We start from the raw sequence: 15906 nt of genomic DNA, 5'->3' as shown, positions 1-15906 counted from the left end.
CGGGTCAGATCAAGAAAAATGAGTCTCGTTTAATAGGGCCGAGTAGAAAATCGAAATGAAACCGATAAAAAATGATAAACACTGAACCGATAAAAACCGAACCAAATTGAAACCAAGAAACCAAAAAACCAAATCATTACTAAAAGTACGGTTTCGGATTTAAACCGAACCGAAAAAACCGAAACTAAACTGATTATTATAATATATTTTTAAATAAATATCGATATTTACATATATATTATAAAATATATATATCATAAAAATATAAATATTTAATTTAAGAAATTAAAATTTTGGCCAGTAATTTTTATCATTTGGCCCTGTATAAATTCATAACAGAGTCCATATTCCACAGTCCACACTCCAGAGCCACACACACAGTCCACACTCCATAATTTAGGTCCATTCATGACTCAGAATTCAGATTAGGTCTAACAGTTAGCCGCTCAAAATATTAAACAATCGAGCGGAAGCCTGAAGTTGTTGTTGCTCCCCGAGTTGCTGCGAGTTGCAAGCCATGTTCGACCAAGAAACTTCTCACCAAGAAACACTACTTCCGGCTCCAGTGGTATGATATTACAATTCTATGCAACTCTTTTTTTTTAATTTTATGTAATATTATGAATTGATATGTTGTTTATACGAATTAAAAGTTTCATTTGTGTAATATTAGAAGAAACAAGTTAATTTGTTGGATAATTTGCTATTACATTTAGTCATTTACAGTTTTACCTACTTTGTATTTAGATTTAAATTTATTCATTTATAGATAAATGTTGACTTGGTAGATGATAAATGGAAAGAAGATGATAATCAGGGGGAATGTGATACAATTGGGAAAAAAAGTTCATAAGGGCGGGACTACTTTGATATTGTAACAGGTAGTCCAAAAGGTTTTGATAAAGCTAAGGGTGTGTTTGGTATTGTTGTTGCAGACAGCAACAGCAGCTTTTCGATGAAAAATAGTTAAAAACTGTTTGGTAAAATTTAAAAGCTGCTTTTCTGAAAAGTGCTTTTGGCTTAAAAGCTGCTGTTAGAGAAAGCAAGTCCCCCCATGCTTTTAGAAAAAGCTGCTTTTCAGCTGTTGCGGGAAGCAGATGCTGATTTCACCATCAAACCTTACCAAAAGCATCATTATTTTTAATTTTTTGCATCAAAACATATACGTATCAAAAAAAGTACCAAAAAGTCATCTGATTTTTAGAACAGCACTTTTTCCGGCAGCACTTTTTTTAACAGCACAACAATTTTTAACAGCAATCTCAAACAGAGCCTAAATGTCAATTTTGTGGTGTGATAACTGCGTGCAATTCTTTCCGAAACGGTACATCGCTATGATGAGTCACTTGAAATTAGTGTGTCCTAAATCGTCGTTGCGTAATTATCTAGATAAATTACAAAAAACATTACAATTTGAGAAATTATCGAAGGATGATAAATTTCATACACTTAGGGCTCATACTTAAATCAAGAGAGACTAAGGAAGAAGGTTGTCTTGATATGTATTAAAGACAATCAACCTTTTTGAATTGTGGAGCATGAGGGGTTTAGAGAATTGTTGAATGAAGCGGAGCCGGGGTTTAAGATGCCAAGTAGATGGACGGTTGCAAGATAATGTCTAAAAATATATGGCGAGAAGTTGGTGAAATTGAAAATTTTTTGACCGAAAGAGTATCTTTCACAACGGATACTTGGACTTCAATCCAAAACATAAAATTATGTGCCTTACGGCTCATTGGATCAATAAAGATTGGAAGATTTGCAAAAAGGTTCTAAACTTTTGCCAAATTGGAAGCCATAAAGGTGATGCAATTGGTAAGATATTGGTTAAATTATTTGCAAGATGGGGTTTAGATCGTATATTCACTATTACACTAGATAATGCAAGTTCAAATGACACCGCAAACTCATATTTCAAAAAGTTTCTTAGAGGATCGGAGGCTGTTTTGGATAACAAGTTTCTACATATGTGATGTTGTGCTCACATCTTGAATTTGGTGGTGAAGGATGGTTTGAAAGAACAACACGAATCAATTGCTAGAGTCCAGAGTGTCGTTAGATATGTTAGGTCTTCACCTTCAAGGCTTGAAAATTTTAAAAAATGTGTTGGGAGAAAATATAATGTGATAGGATGGTGTGCCTCGATGTGGACACTAGATGGAATTCAACATATACCATGTTAGATGTTGCCATGAAGTATAAAGGAGCCTTTATTAGAATGATAATCAAAGATCCTAAATATGAAGCACATTTTAAGGTGGATAATCTTGGAGTTGCGAGTGATAATGCGAACAAAAAGAAAAAGAAAATTTTCGAAGGTGCTCCTTTCTTTGTTGATTTTGATAATGTTATTCGTTTCATTCCGTTTTTAAAAAAAAAATATATGAAGTTACACTTAAATTATCGGATTCCAAGTATTGCACTTTAAATGTGTTTTTTGTTGAGTTTGTTAAGGTTCAAGCAGCTATTATTAAGTTGTGTTCAAGTGATGATATGTTAATGAGGGACATGACTAATAGGATGAGGATAAATACAATAAGTATTGGGATAACATGGAAAATACAATTTTTTTGTTATATGTGGCGATTGTGTTAGATCCTAGGTATAAAATGCCTTGCATAGAATTTTTCTTCGACAAGATACATGGGAGGGGGTCTACCAAAAGTTTTATGATGTGTTACATGGTAAAGAAAACATTGCAAGAACTTTTTGACCACTATAAGAACCGTAAAGGGAATGGTGATTCTTCTTCTAGTTCACAACCAAAGCAGTCGGACAATAGATGGGATGATGATTTTGAGAAGTATGTGGAAGATTGTGGACATGGGGAATGGAAAAATCAGAAATTGATATATACTTGGCTGACGAAAAAGAAAGAAAAAGCGAAGGTTTTGACATATTAATGTGGTGGAAGACAAATTCAACTAGGCTTCCAATACTCTCTTTTAGCACGGGTGGAAGAACAATTGACGCATATCGGAGTTCACTTTCACCGAAAACAGTAGAAGCCCTAATTTGCAGCCAAGACTGGTTAAGCGTTTCTGGAAATTTGATTGATCTCAGGGGTGAACCAGAAGAATATCTGCAATATGAGAAAATGGAAGATGGTAAAGAATTCTGCTCTATGTTGTTTATGTTCTATTCTGCTTCTTTTCTATTTTTGCGATCAATGTTATGTTCTGCTTCTTTTCTGTTTAATGTTATTTCTGATTTTACCGTAAATGTATCATGTTACAGCAGAGCTCAAAGTTGGAACTTTGATGGAATAGTTGGACATCGATAAATAAACGTAATGCATCAGGAAACTTGTTCCCTGCCCATAAGGGAATATACTAAGTATGTTGAATATTTTAATCACCATGTCGTTGTGCTATACTTCTGTGATCCTTCCCAAGCTTACATAGCATGAAAGGAAGATCCTGATAAGATGTATCGAGAATCTAGAATTTTATGTTTATCCAGAATTTTATTGAATTTTGGTACTGAACAGAGCTCTTAACTTATTTAATTTGCATCTCTATTTCTGCTGGTTATAGGCAGTTTAAGTTGTATTTCTCGCATTGGATCTGATAAAGACTTTCTCTGTTATATGTGTATGGTGTACCATGTAGATAGAATAGAAATTGGGTATAATTGAGATGCTTGATTATCAGGATACAGTCTTGAAGTTTTCGTATAATGCGGTTGGTATATTTAAGGAAAATCTCCGACAACTCTCACATTATTAATAGGTTTCCCTGTAGTACTTAAATTTCTTTGATGTACTACAATGTTTGATGTTCCAACAAGCCAGCCAAACTAATAGAGGACTATATATTTCTGATGCAATTTGATAGGGATAAATAAATTATGATTGTATAATTAAATACTGCATTAATTGTACAAGCTGTGGGCTGCTAGGCCCAATAAAAAGATATATGAAACTCAGACCAGAAAGGTTAAGCCTGATGGACCAGATCAGGCCTGATGGAATAAAAAAGGCCCAAAAGCCCTAATTATTAATTAATTTCGTAATTAATTAATAAGGGAAAAATCAGCTATTGAGAAGAGTCCCGATAAGGATATAAATCCTTATAGATTAGCCTCAAGGGGACCTAAAAGGATAAGGAATCAGCTTCCTACTTCCTAGGACTCCTAAGTCTATCCTAATTCAGAGGCTTGTCCACCAAGTCTCCTATACCAAGTCCAATTCAAGGACTCCCACATCTATATAAGGGGCCTCACCCCACAAATCAGAACTACATTTTTTGGCTTGATTCTCTAATTCACAGAGATACGTAGGCATCTCGTAAAGGCAGATTGAGTCACGAAACACGAGAGCAGCCATTAAAGGCCTTGAGCTCCCGAATCTTAGTATTAAATACAGCAAGTAATAACCTTGATTTCTTATCCATAATATTTGGCGCCGTCTGTGGGAACGCAATAACAACCATGGCGAGAACACGGAGAACAATTGGAGCTCTAGAGAAAGGAACACCATCAGAGACAACTCAGGTGATTTCATCAACCGTGGAGGTTCCTCCCCATTCAACTTATGCATCTACTCAGGGGGAAGCCCAGACAGGGGCAACTCAACCTCAGCCACCAGGGACAACTCCCCCGACTATTCAAGGTACGAATCCTCAAGTTCAGCAAGTACATATACCTGTGAATTCTCGACCCGTCGGGTATGAATATTCAACTGTTGTTACTACTAACCCCCCTTATGGGATGCCCCTTCACCCTGAGGTTGGAGGAAGCGGATATGCTGGGCGAAGCGAAGCACGAGGGCGGTCGCCCCCTATATACGAGGTTTGGATCCTATCCCTGAGGATCGGGAATTTTCTGGTTCATACACTGAGAGAGACTCCGAATCTTCGGATGATGAAGTGGCCCCGAGAAGGAGGCGCCCTGGAAAAGAGCCAATAGCCGATGGAAGGCAACGCCCCCAAAGCACCCCAGGGGCGAATCCCCAAGAAGTGCAGGAAAAGATCAGGGCTCATGAGGCTGAAATCCAAAGGCTGAGGCGTGATTTGGAGGCTCACCAAGCCACCAGACCCCACATACCTCCTAGGGGGAGAAATCCTCCCCCTATCATAGACCTGGATGGTCCGGTAAGAAGAAGGGCTGCTGTCCCAAGAACTGATCCGAGCAATCTCCTTCCCCTTGGAGATCCTGATGATCCAACTCCACCCTTCACAGAAGAGATAATGAATGCCCATGTCTCAAGGAAATTCAAGATGCCCACTATCAAAGCCTATGATGGCACGGGAGACCCCGCTAATCATGTTAGGACATTCTCTAATGCACTGCTGCTGCAACCCGTGAATGATGCTATAAAATGTCGGGCCTTCCCTCAAACCCTGTCGGGTATGGCTCAAAGATGGTACAGTCGCCTACCCCCAAATTCTATTGGATCATTCAGAGAACTAAGTCAGGCTTTTATTAAGCAATTCATCAGTGGAAGAGTCCATGAGAAAAGTTCAGCATCTCTTATGAGTCTTGTGCAAGGAGCTAAGGAATCCTTAAGAGATTACCTGAATCGTTTTACAAAGGAGGCTTTAAAAGTCCCAGATCTTGATGATAAGGTAGCCATGATAGCATTGCAACAAGGAACTAGGGATGAGTTTTTTAAGATGTCTTTGGCCAAACGACCCCCTGAGAGCATGTTGCAGCTCCAAGAGAGGGCAGGGAAGTATATCAAGGTTGAAGAAAGTATGAGGAAGACCGTAGTAAGTAATGAGCCCACTGGAGGCAAGAAACGAAAAACTGATTTGGAGTATATCGCTAAGGACAAATATCCTAGAACCGAACAAAACCCTGATTCAACCCCCAAGAAGGGAGGACCTGGGCAAAAGTTCACTGAATACGCTAAGCTGAATGCTCCCAGAAGTCAGATTTTGATGGAGATTGAGAAAGACAGAGATATTCGCTGGCCTAAGCCCTTGAAGGCTGATCCCGCCAAGCTAGATAGGGGCAAGTATTGCAGGTTTCACAAAGATGTTGGCCATGACACCGATGAGTGTAGGCAATTGAAAGATGAAATTGAGTTTTTGATTCGAAAAGGAAGATTGAATAAGTATACTGGAGATGGAGGGGACAGAAATAATAATGGAAGGAAGAACTTTGAAGATCGTAGGAGGGACCAAGATGATCAGGGGCGGAATCCCCAACCTAGAGGACCAGTTATAAACACCATTTATGGAGGGCCGAGACCTCAAGGGCCTGTGATAAACACGATCTTTGGAGGTCCAACTGCTGCTGGATTGTCCAAAAATTCCAGAAAGGCATATACTAGAGAGGTTATGCATATTGTTGGAGAAGCCCCGAAGAGGGCCAGGACAGAAGTAACATTGGCTTTTGATGATTCCGACCTAGAGGGTGTGAAGTTTCCCCATGACGACCCGTTGGTCATAACACCAATAATAGGAAATAGCCCGGTTAAGAGGGTCCTTGTGGATAATGGTGCTTCTGTGGATATCTTGCTCCACGACACCTTTCTAAGGATGGGGTATAACGACTCCCAGTTAACACCAACCGACATGCCGATATATGGATTTGCTGGAGTAGAATATCCTGTGGAAGGGATAATCAAGTTGCCAACCACCATAGGTACGGAGCCAAGGCAAGCAACGCAGATGCTGGATTTCGTAGTGGTAAAGGCTAGTTCAACTTATAATGCTATCATGGGGAGAACAGGGATACATGCCTTCAAGGCAGTCCCCTCTTCCTACCATTCAGTCATGAAGTTTCCCACCCGAAACGGGATTGGAGAAGAGAGAGGAGATCAAAAAATGGCTAGAAGCTGTTATGTGGCCTCTTTGAGGGCAGATGGAGTCGGGGAGCAGGTTCTTCCTATTGAAGATATGGATGTTCGAGAAAATGATGAGAATAGAGGAAGGCCAGCAGAAGAATTGGTTTCGGTTCCTTTAGATCCCAAGAATCCTGAGAGGATGACTTTCATTGGAGCCACATTAGAGGAGCCCCTTAGAGGGAAGTTAGTGAAATTTTTGCAAGAAAATAGTGATGTGTTTGCATGGTCAGCAGCTGATATGCCAGGCATAGACCCGGAGTTAATTACTCACAAGCTAAACGTGGATCCAAGTCGGAAGACAGTGAAACAAAAGAAAAGAAATTTTGCCCCGGAAAGACAAGAGGCTATAAAGCAGGAAGTGGAAAAGCTCTTAGAGGCTGGTTTCATTGAGGAGATTCAATTTCCGGAGTGGTTAGCAAACCCTGTAATGGTGAAGAAGGCTAATGGAAAGTGGAGGATGTGTATAGACTTCACCGATCTGAATGATGCATGCCCCAAAGACTGTTTTCCGCTGCCTAGAATTGATACTTTGATTGATGCCACCGCTGGACATGAGATGTTGAGTTTCATGGATGGGTTTAGCGGATACAACCAGATCAAAATGCATAAGGATGACATTCCAAAGGTATCATTTATCACTGACTTTGGTGTTTATTGTTATCTTGTTATGGCGTTTGGTCTCAAGAATGCAGGAGCCACCTATCAAAGGTTGGTGAATAAAATTTTTAAGGATCTTATTGGGAAGACTATGGAAGTCTATGTTGATGACATGCTAGTCAAGAGTCTAGTAAAGACTGATCATATAACCCATTTGAGGGAAGCTTTTGAGGTCCTGAGGTACCACAAGATGATGTTGAATCCCACGAAGTGTGCTTTCGGAGTAGGATCTGGAAAATTCTTGGGATTGATGGTCTCAAAGAGGGGAATTGAGGCTAACCCCGATAAAATAAAGGCAATCCTGGACATGGAACCCCCAAAAACTGTCAAGGATGTTTAGAAACTCACAGGAAGGGTTGCTGCGCTAGGACGATTCATCTCCAAGTCAGGAGACAAGTGCTTGTCATTCTTCAAGTCATTAAAGAACATTAAAGACTTTGTATGGAGTGAGGAAAATCAGAAGGCATTTGAAGAGTTAAAGAAGTATATGGGCCAGGCCCCGTTGTTGGCCAAGCCAGTTCTGAGTGAAGTTTTATTCTTGTACTTGGCTGTTTCAGAAAGCGCCTTGAGCGCGGTGTTGGTTAAGGAGGAACTGAAAGTTCAGAAACCTGTATACTATGTCAGCAAAATTTTGCATGGTGCTGAGTTGAATTATTCAGCCATTGAGAAATTCGCTTTAGCCTTGGTAATGGCTTCAAGAAAGCTGCGTCCTTATTTTCAAGCTCACCAAATTGAAGTGCTAACAAATCAGCCACTGAGAAATATCATTCACAGTCCCAAGGCAAGTGGGAGACTGATTAAGTGGGCAATAGAGTTGGGAGAGTTCGATCTCAAGTATAAGCCACGTACGGCCATAAAAGCCCAGACACTAGCTGACTTCGTGGTGGAATGTACCATACCCAACCAAGAAGTCGGGGGGCAGGAAGATACCATACCTCAAGACAAGGGAGTCGACAATGGGGACAAGGAGAAAGAATATTGGGTTCTCTATTTTGATGGAGCATCAAAAACAAATTCCAGTGGAGCAGGGTTGGTTTTGCAAAGCCCTGATGGATTCTTAATTGAGTATGCCATGAAGCTAGACTTCCCAACCACAAACAATGAGGCAGAGTATGAAGCCCTGATTGCTGGCCTTGGTCTAGCTGGGACACTTAGAGTCAAAAACTTAAAGGTCCGTGGAGACTCGAAGCTGATCATATCCCAGGTAAAGGGAGAATTTGAGGCAAGAGATGATACGATGGCTAAGTATGTTCGCCTAGTAAGGGCTGTGATGACCCAATTTAATGAATGCCATGTTGAACACATTCCAAGGGAAGAAAATGCTAAAGCAGATGCGCTATCAAAGTTTGCTTCATCTGAGATTGAAGAAAGTTCAGGGAGTGTGTACTTCCGTGTTTTGAAGACACGAAGCATAGATGTTAAGCTTGTGGCTCCCGTAGGCTTGGGGACGTCATGGATTGATCCCATCAAGGCTCACATTCAGACCGGTTGGTTGCCAAATGATGCAACTGAAGCACGGAAGTTAACTGTTTGGGCACTAAGGTACTCTTTGATAGATGGGATTCTTTACAAAAGATCTTTCGTGGTTCCCTACTTGAGGTGTCTCAGGCCCGATGAGGCACGCTTGGCTCTTGAAGAAGTGCATGAAGGTATTTGTGGACAACACTTGGGGGGCAGGGCCTTGGCTCATAAGATAACCCGTTTAGGCTTCTATTGGCCAGAAATGATGGCTGATGCCAAAGAATATGTAAAGAAGTGTGATCGCTGTCAGAAACATGCACCAGTGGCCAGACAACCCCCCGAGATGCTGACCTCTATCAACTCACCTATTCCCTTTGCTATGTGGGGGATGGATATTCTAGGGCCTTTTCCTATGGCCACAGCACAAAGGAAGTTTCTGATTGTAGCCATTGATTATTTCACTAAGTGGATTGAAGCCAAGCCCTTGGCCAAAATCACAACTAAACAGGTTGCACAATTCCTGTGGGAAAACATTATGTGCCGATATGGAATTCCCCGTATCCTCGTCACTGACAATGGAACACAATTCAACAACGAGGAATTCAAGAAGTATTGCGAAGAAAATGAAATTGAGTTACGGTTCACCTCTGTGGCTCACCCGCAAGCCAATGGGCAAGCGGAGGTAGCAAATCGGATAATCCTGGATGGACTAAAGAAGAGAATCGAAAAGTCAAGAAATAATTGGGTGGATGAGATACTTCCCATATTATGGGCCTATAGGACTACCTGTAGAGTCACGACAAATGTAACTCCTTTCATGTTGGCATATGGGGCAGAAGCAGTAGTTCCCGTGGAGATATCACATTCCTCTCCAAGGATTCAGGCTTTTGATGAAAAAGAAAATGAGGAAGGGCAGAAGTTAGCCCTGGATTTAATCGATGAAGTGCGAGATAAAGCACACGCAAAGATAGTAGAATATCAGAAAAAGGCTTCATTCTACTACAACCTAAGGGTTAAAGAGAGGTTTTTCAAACAAGGTGACCTAGTCTTGAGAAAAATAGAGGCTTCTGGTGTCGGACAGAAAGGAAAGCTTGTCCCAAATTGGGAAGGGCCGTATAGAATCAAGAGCGTTCAGGGTAGAGGAACCTACAAGCTGGAGACTATGGATGGTTTTGAAGTCCCGAGAACCTGGCACGCACAAAACCTGAAGGTTTACTACGTGTAAGATGGTCGAGGTACGATTCTCACTTGTCATTATGACAAGTAGGTTTAAAAGCACCTTGAAGCTTTGTTTGCATAGTATTTTTCTTTTTTAGCTATTATAAATCAGGGTCGAACCCATATTATGTAAGGTTTTGGAAAACCAGACTTGAAATTGAAGAGTTCGAAATTATTTCAACCTATGGATGTTTGAGTTGTGATAATATTTGTGTGGCCCATAAGCCAAGTTTGAATATTAAAGTATCGGAAAAATGAAGGAGAGAATGCAAATAAGGAAAGTAGCATAGCCCCGCAGGGTAATAAGTTTTAATACAAACAAAAGTCCAGACATAAATTAAGGATAAAATTACAAAATAGAAAAACTACTCCTCCATGCGGGAGCCTTCATTCTCTTTCTCCTTATCAGCGCCTTCAGCGTCCTTCGCAGGAGAAGCGGGAGGAGAAGCAGTGTTAGGATCCAAGATGCGATCATCTGGCTGAGGAGAGTCGAAGAGGGCGTCTATGCTGTCCTCTGACTCAGCCTGCTCAGGACTTATAAAGTCCTTAGGGTCGACTAAGCCCGGGTACTTCTCAGAAACAGCCTTCACGGCCGCATCCCATCCCTGAGTGAACTGTAGGGAGTAAAGACCCTCATCATGAATCTCCATGAGATTCTTAAACTTGTCAGAATCCATGTAGTCATCAATGAGCTTATCCTTATCGCTCCTAAGTTTCACCAGCTCGGAATGAGCCTTAGCCAGCTCCTCTTTCTTCGTGTCTAGCTTCTTCTCTAGGACCTTGGCTCTCTCCTCCCACTTCTTCATCTCCTTTTCAAAAACATCAGAGTTACCCTTCCAAGATCTAGCCTGATGTAGGGCCGCCTGGAAATAGGTATTACTCTGCAAAGAAATATGTATGAGTTGGCGCAAATTTATTGGGATACAAGAAAAGTTGAAATTCACAAAAGGAAGAGAAGAAAAAAGAAAATTACCGCAGCTTGGGCTTGAGAGCCCAGAAGCTCAATAGTCTCGACATCACTCCCCGTAACAATGTCAGTGAAATCATGGGGAGTGATGGAGTGGTACGACCAATCCTTGGCATGTTTGGTGGATCCAACCACCGTATCGCTCCTCCTGAAGCCCCAGTTAGGCCTGAAGGAATGTGCCTTAAGTGGAGGATCCACATCGTCCCCCAGCTCGACCACCGGGACGTGGGGCTTAAGGAAAGTAGGACCGTCAGGTTTGCTCCTGGGATCCCTGTTTAACTTGGCCCTCTTCTGGCGGCCAGATTCCCCCTCCTTGGGCCTATTGACGTTGTTAATAGCCTCACAAGCTGAAAGGAAAAGCAGAAGGAATATTAAAATCCAGAAAAAAGAAAAAGTACGGTTAAAGAGAAGGAAAAATAATTTCGCAGGTATAAGTTTACCCTTATCACTGGCCTGGGAGAGACCAACTTTCTTCAAGGAAAACTCCTCTAAAAGGGTCCAGGTGTCTGTTTTCCCATCGTCTGAAATTAAGGCTTGGTAGGCCACCTCCTCCTCATCAGTTAATCTGATGCTACCAGGACTACCATCTGATACTTTGCAAAATGGCCTACGGAAGAGTGTGGCCCAATCACCCCCAGCCCATGTCAGCCTAACAAACTCATCCCTCCATTTAGGGTTGTTCTCGACTATAGAGTTACTATCAAAGATATGGGGAATTTTGGGCCGTTGGCGAATTAAAACCCAGCCCGGCTGACTCATGGAACTATTATAGAATTGGAAAACTTTCCTAAAGACTGCTACGGAAAGAGGAAAGCTATTCCTGAGACAAAGGACCATAAAACAGATAATGTTCCTCCAGGCGTTAGGAGGGAGTTGACAAGGGTTGATTCGTACATCGGCTAGTAAACGAGGAATAAATTCGTGAAATGGGAACCTAAGACCTGCGGTCAGGGCTCCTCGATAAATGAACAGGGTATCCCCCTCCCAATTACAAGTCCTATCCCCAGGGGCGGCTGGAGTGATCCTAAGGTGGGGTGGAAGTCTGTACAGGGTATTCATAGACTCTATCCTACCATCTAACTCATGAAAAGTGTTACCATGATTATACGAATCTAACTCAGACAGAGAAGGATATTCATCACCTCTCGAGTTAATCATATCAATGAGGGAAGTATATGGAGATTGAATTTGGATGTTTGTACCTCTCTTAGAGACATTCATCTTCTGCAAACGAGCTAGGTCACGGTCCGCCATTAATATGCTTCGGTTGAAGGCTTGAAACCCAGAAATACTTGAGAATGGAGGAGCTGCGGTGGCTTTGGTCGCCGGAAATCGCCTTCAAAAGGGAGAACTTTAGAGAAAAATGTGAGATGAAATGAGAAGTGGGAAGTGAAGTGAGGATTCTCACTCCACACTACACTTATATAGGCGAAAAGCTCGGAATACGAGGCGTTTTTAGGCCCATTTAGCCAGGCCCAACCTAAAGGCCCATCTACAAGAAGTATCAGGAACAATCTAGAAGCTCCTGTGGAATTTAAAAAGTCAAAAATCGACCAGAACCTTAATATGGATCGATCAGAGTCCTGATCGACAGAGAAGAGAGTCCTGATCGATATCTTATTCGAACAGGAGGGAAGAAATCTCCTAAGATCGATCAGAGTCCTGATCGACAGAGAAGAGAGTCCTGATTGATATGCTATTCGAACAGGAGGGAAGAAATCCCCTAAGATCGATCAGAGTCCTGATCGACACAGAAGAGAGTCTTGATCGGTATCTTATTCGAACAGGAGGGAAGAAATCCCCTAAGATCGATCAGAGTCCTGATCGACGGAGAACAGAGTCCTGATCGATATTCCATTCGATCAGAATGGTCGAGAGCCATTTAATTCGTTCAGAGTCCTGATCGAAATCGATCAGGAATCCTGGTCGATTAAGACCGTGTAGCAATCGACTAGGGTGTCACTTTGAAGGCCAATTCAGTCAGAATCCTGATCGAAATCGATCAGGAATCCTGTCGACCAGAGTGTAAGATCCTGAGCTAATTCGATCAGGATCCTGATCGATTTTGGCTGCATCCTGATCGATTTTGTCTGCATCCTGATCGATTTCGAATGCATTCTGATCGATTTTAAGCCAGAAAATTAAGGATAAGTCCCGGGAAATTAGGGAAAAATCCAGAAAATTAAGGATAAGTCCCGGGAAATTAGGGAAAAATCCAGAAAATTAAGGATAAGTCCCGGGAAATTAGGGAAAAATCCAGAAAATTAAGGATAAGTCCCGGGAAATTAGGGAAAAATCCAGAAAATTAAGGATAAGTCCCGGGAAATTAGGGAAAATCCAGAAAATTAAGGATAAGACCCGGGAAACAAGGAAAAAAAATCCAGAAAATTAGGGAAAAATCCCAGAAAATAAGGAAAAAATCCCGGAAATAAGGGAAAAATTCCTGGAAATTAAGATAATTCCTGAATAAAAGGAAAAATTCATTGTAAATGTGTAGGTCGCTCCACACTTTACGGAAAAACGAAACCCTGTAAGGGAATAAATAGACTTAACTTCTGCGAAACCTAATCAATGTTTCCCAAAAGTTGGGGGGCAAATGATAGGGATAAATAAATTATGATTGTATAATTAAATACTGCATTAATTGTACAAGCTGTGGGCTGCTAGGCCCAATAAAAAGATATATGAAACTTAGACCAGAAAGGTTAAGCCTGATGGACCAGATCAGGCCTGATGGAATAAAAAAGGCCCAAAAGCCCTAATTATTAATTAATTTCGTAATTAATTAATAAGGGAAAAATCAGCTATTGAGAAGAGTCCCGATAAGGATATAAATCCTTATAGATTAGCCTCAAGGGGACCTAAAAGGATAAGGAATCAGCTTCCTACTTCCTAGGACTCCTAAGTCTATCCTAATTCAGAGGCTTGTCCACCAAGTCTCCTATACCAAGTCCAATTCAAGGACTCCCACATCTATATAAGGGGCCTCACCCCACAAATCAGAACTACGTTTTTTGGCTTGATTCTCTAATTCACAGAGATACGTAGGCATCTCGTAAAGGCAGATTGAGTCACGAAACACGAGAGCAGCCATTAAAGGCCTTGAGCTCCCGAATCTTAGTATTAAATACAGTAAGTAATAACCTTGATTTCTTATCCATAACACAATTAAATACAATGTACTAGTGTATTGCAGAATCATTCTTAAATTTTTGCTACAAGAAAAAAAAAGTGATTGTAGCCCCGTAGGTGGACTAGGACAACTTAAATTTTTTACTTATTATTCTTATTGTGTTCATTCACTTATAATTGTACAGTTTGCTAACGGATATAATTACAATTGCAGAAATTTTTGCATACCAGGCAGGCTTGTATACTAGACGGGCTTAAACTTACGAATTTCCCGGTGATAGTCTTGACTCAGTTAACATGCTTGAAACTGGTGATGAGCCAATATTACTTGAACTCTAATTGCTCATTGTTTATTTCACTTTAACCTTATACTTCTAATTGTTTTATTGCCAGCTAGTTCATGTGGTGAATGCAAAGGACAGAGAGGGAGGGGTAAATTGAAAAGTGCAGAAAATAGAAGATGGCTGATGAATTTAATTGCACTTTTTTGCTTTCAGCTAATATTATTTTTTAATATCACTTTTTATTTCGATTCAACTAAAAGCTCATATCTTTAATTAAATTAACTCCTTTTATTCAAGTTGTAAAAAAAAAAAAATTGTTACTTTAAAACTGAAATCGAAAAATTACAACCGAACCGGGGCTTTTGAAACCGAAATCGGTGATTCGATTGCGGTTACAGTTTTTTATATTTAAAACCAAGGATCTTTGATTTCGGTTCCGGTTTATCATAAAATCGAACAAATCGAACCGTGCTCTCCCCTATCGTTTAAGGCCCGCATACCAAGTCAAATCGAGCTGGATTTTTTTCCGAATCAGACTTTTTTCTGGATCAAATTTCTGGCTTCGGATTTTTTAACATCTCCAAATGCAGTAAACAACTAACTATGCACCATAACAACTATGCAGTATTGTATGCAGTATTGGTGAACGTTTGTAAAACATGACACTAGTATAAAGGTGAATCTGCTGAAGAGCCGACCGTTATAACCACTTCAATATTTTCTTAAAATAAATTTGATTAATCTTTACTCTTTTTTATTTTCCCACCAAATTCCTATTTTTGAACAATTTTAACTTTAAATATTAAGCTTTTCTATGACTAAATTTAGCTTACAACGCAATAATAGACTCGTAGCTCAAAAATGCATAATTACAGAATAAAGAGACAATTCCTCAAAAATCTGAATATATTATGGGTGACTCTCTAATTCATCTTTCACTTTTTACTCGTTTCATTTGCTCTTAATAAGACTGTATATTTAATCCGCTCAACTGCATCAACAGAAAAAATTACTCACAATCAATTCATATATTATGGATAACTGCAAAATACGGATGATCATGGATACAATTTTAGATAATCGCTAATTTACAATTTGATTACGGTTTATTTTTTTAAAATCGAAAAAATCTAACCACAACCGTCAACTGCTCGCCATATAAATTTATATATTTTTATTATGTATATACATGTATATTAAATATACACATATAAAGAACGTACTTAATTATTAAAATTTGACTTATCACATTTATTCTATTAACCTTTGACACGGTTTTTAAGTGATAAATGATAGATTTTGAGTTAAAAATCGTATAATTAATTTCGCACTTGTAAAATGTATTGAAATTAGCTTCTTCTTTTTTTTAATAATTATTTGAGTGCTTGAACGGT

The 15906-nt window shown here is 40.1% G+C and overlaps 1 long non-coding RNA gene across 1 annotated transcript; it reads left to right on the top strand.

The window, feature by feature from the left end:
- Positions 1–2948: 2948 nt before the first annotated feature.
- On the top strand, positions 2949–14766 carry LOC141678882 (uncharacterized). Its single transcript, XR_012557945.1, has 4 exons — positions 2949–3107; positions 3238–3336; positions 14443–14538; positions 14622–14766. It is a non-coding gene; the product is annotated as an uncharacterized LOC141678882 (long non-coding RNA).
- The last annotated feature ends 1140 nt before the right edge of the window (positions 14767–15906 follow it).

The sequence above is a fragment of the Apium graveolens genome, chromosome 8, assembly GCF_009905375.1.
Source record: "Apium graveolens cultivar Ventura chromosome 8, ASM990537v1, whole genome shotgun sequence".
Classification (NCBI taxonomy): Eukaryota; Viridiplantae; Streptophyta; class Magnoliopsida; order Apiales; family Apiaceae; genus Apium; species Apium graveolens.
This window is presented reverse-complemented; position numbering and strand designations above follow the sequence as displayed.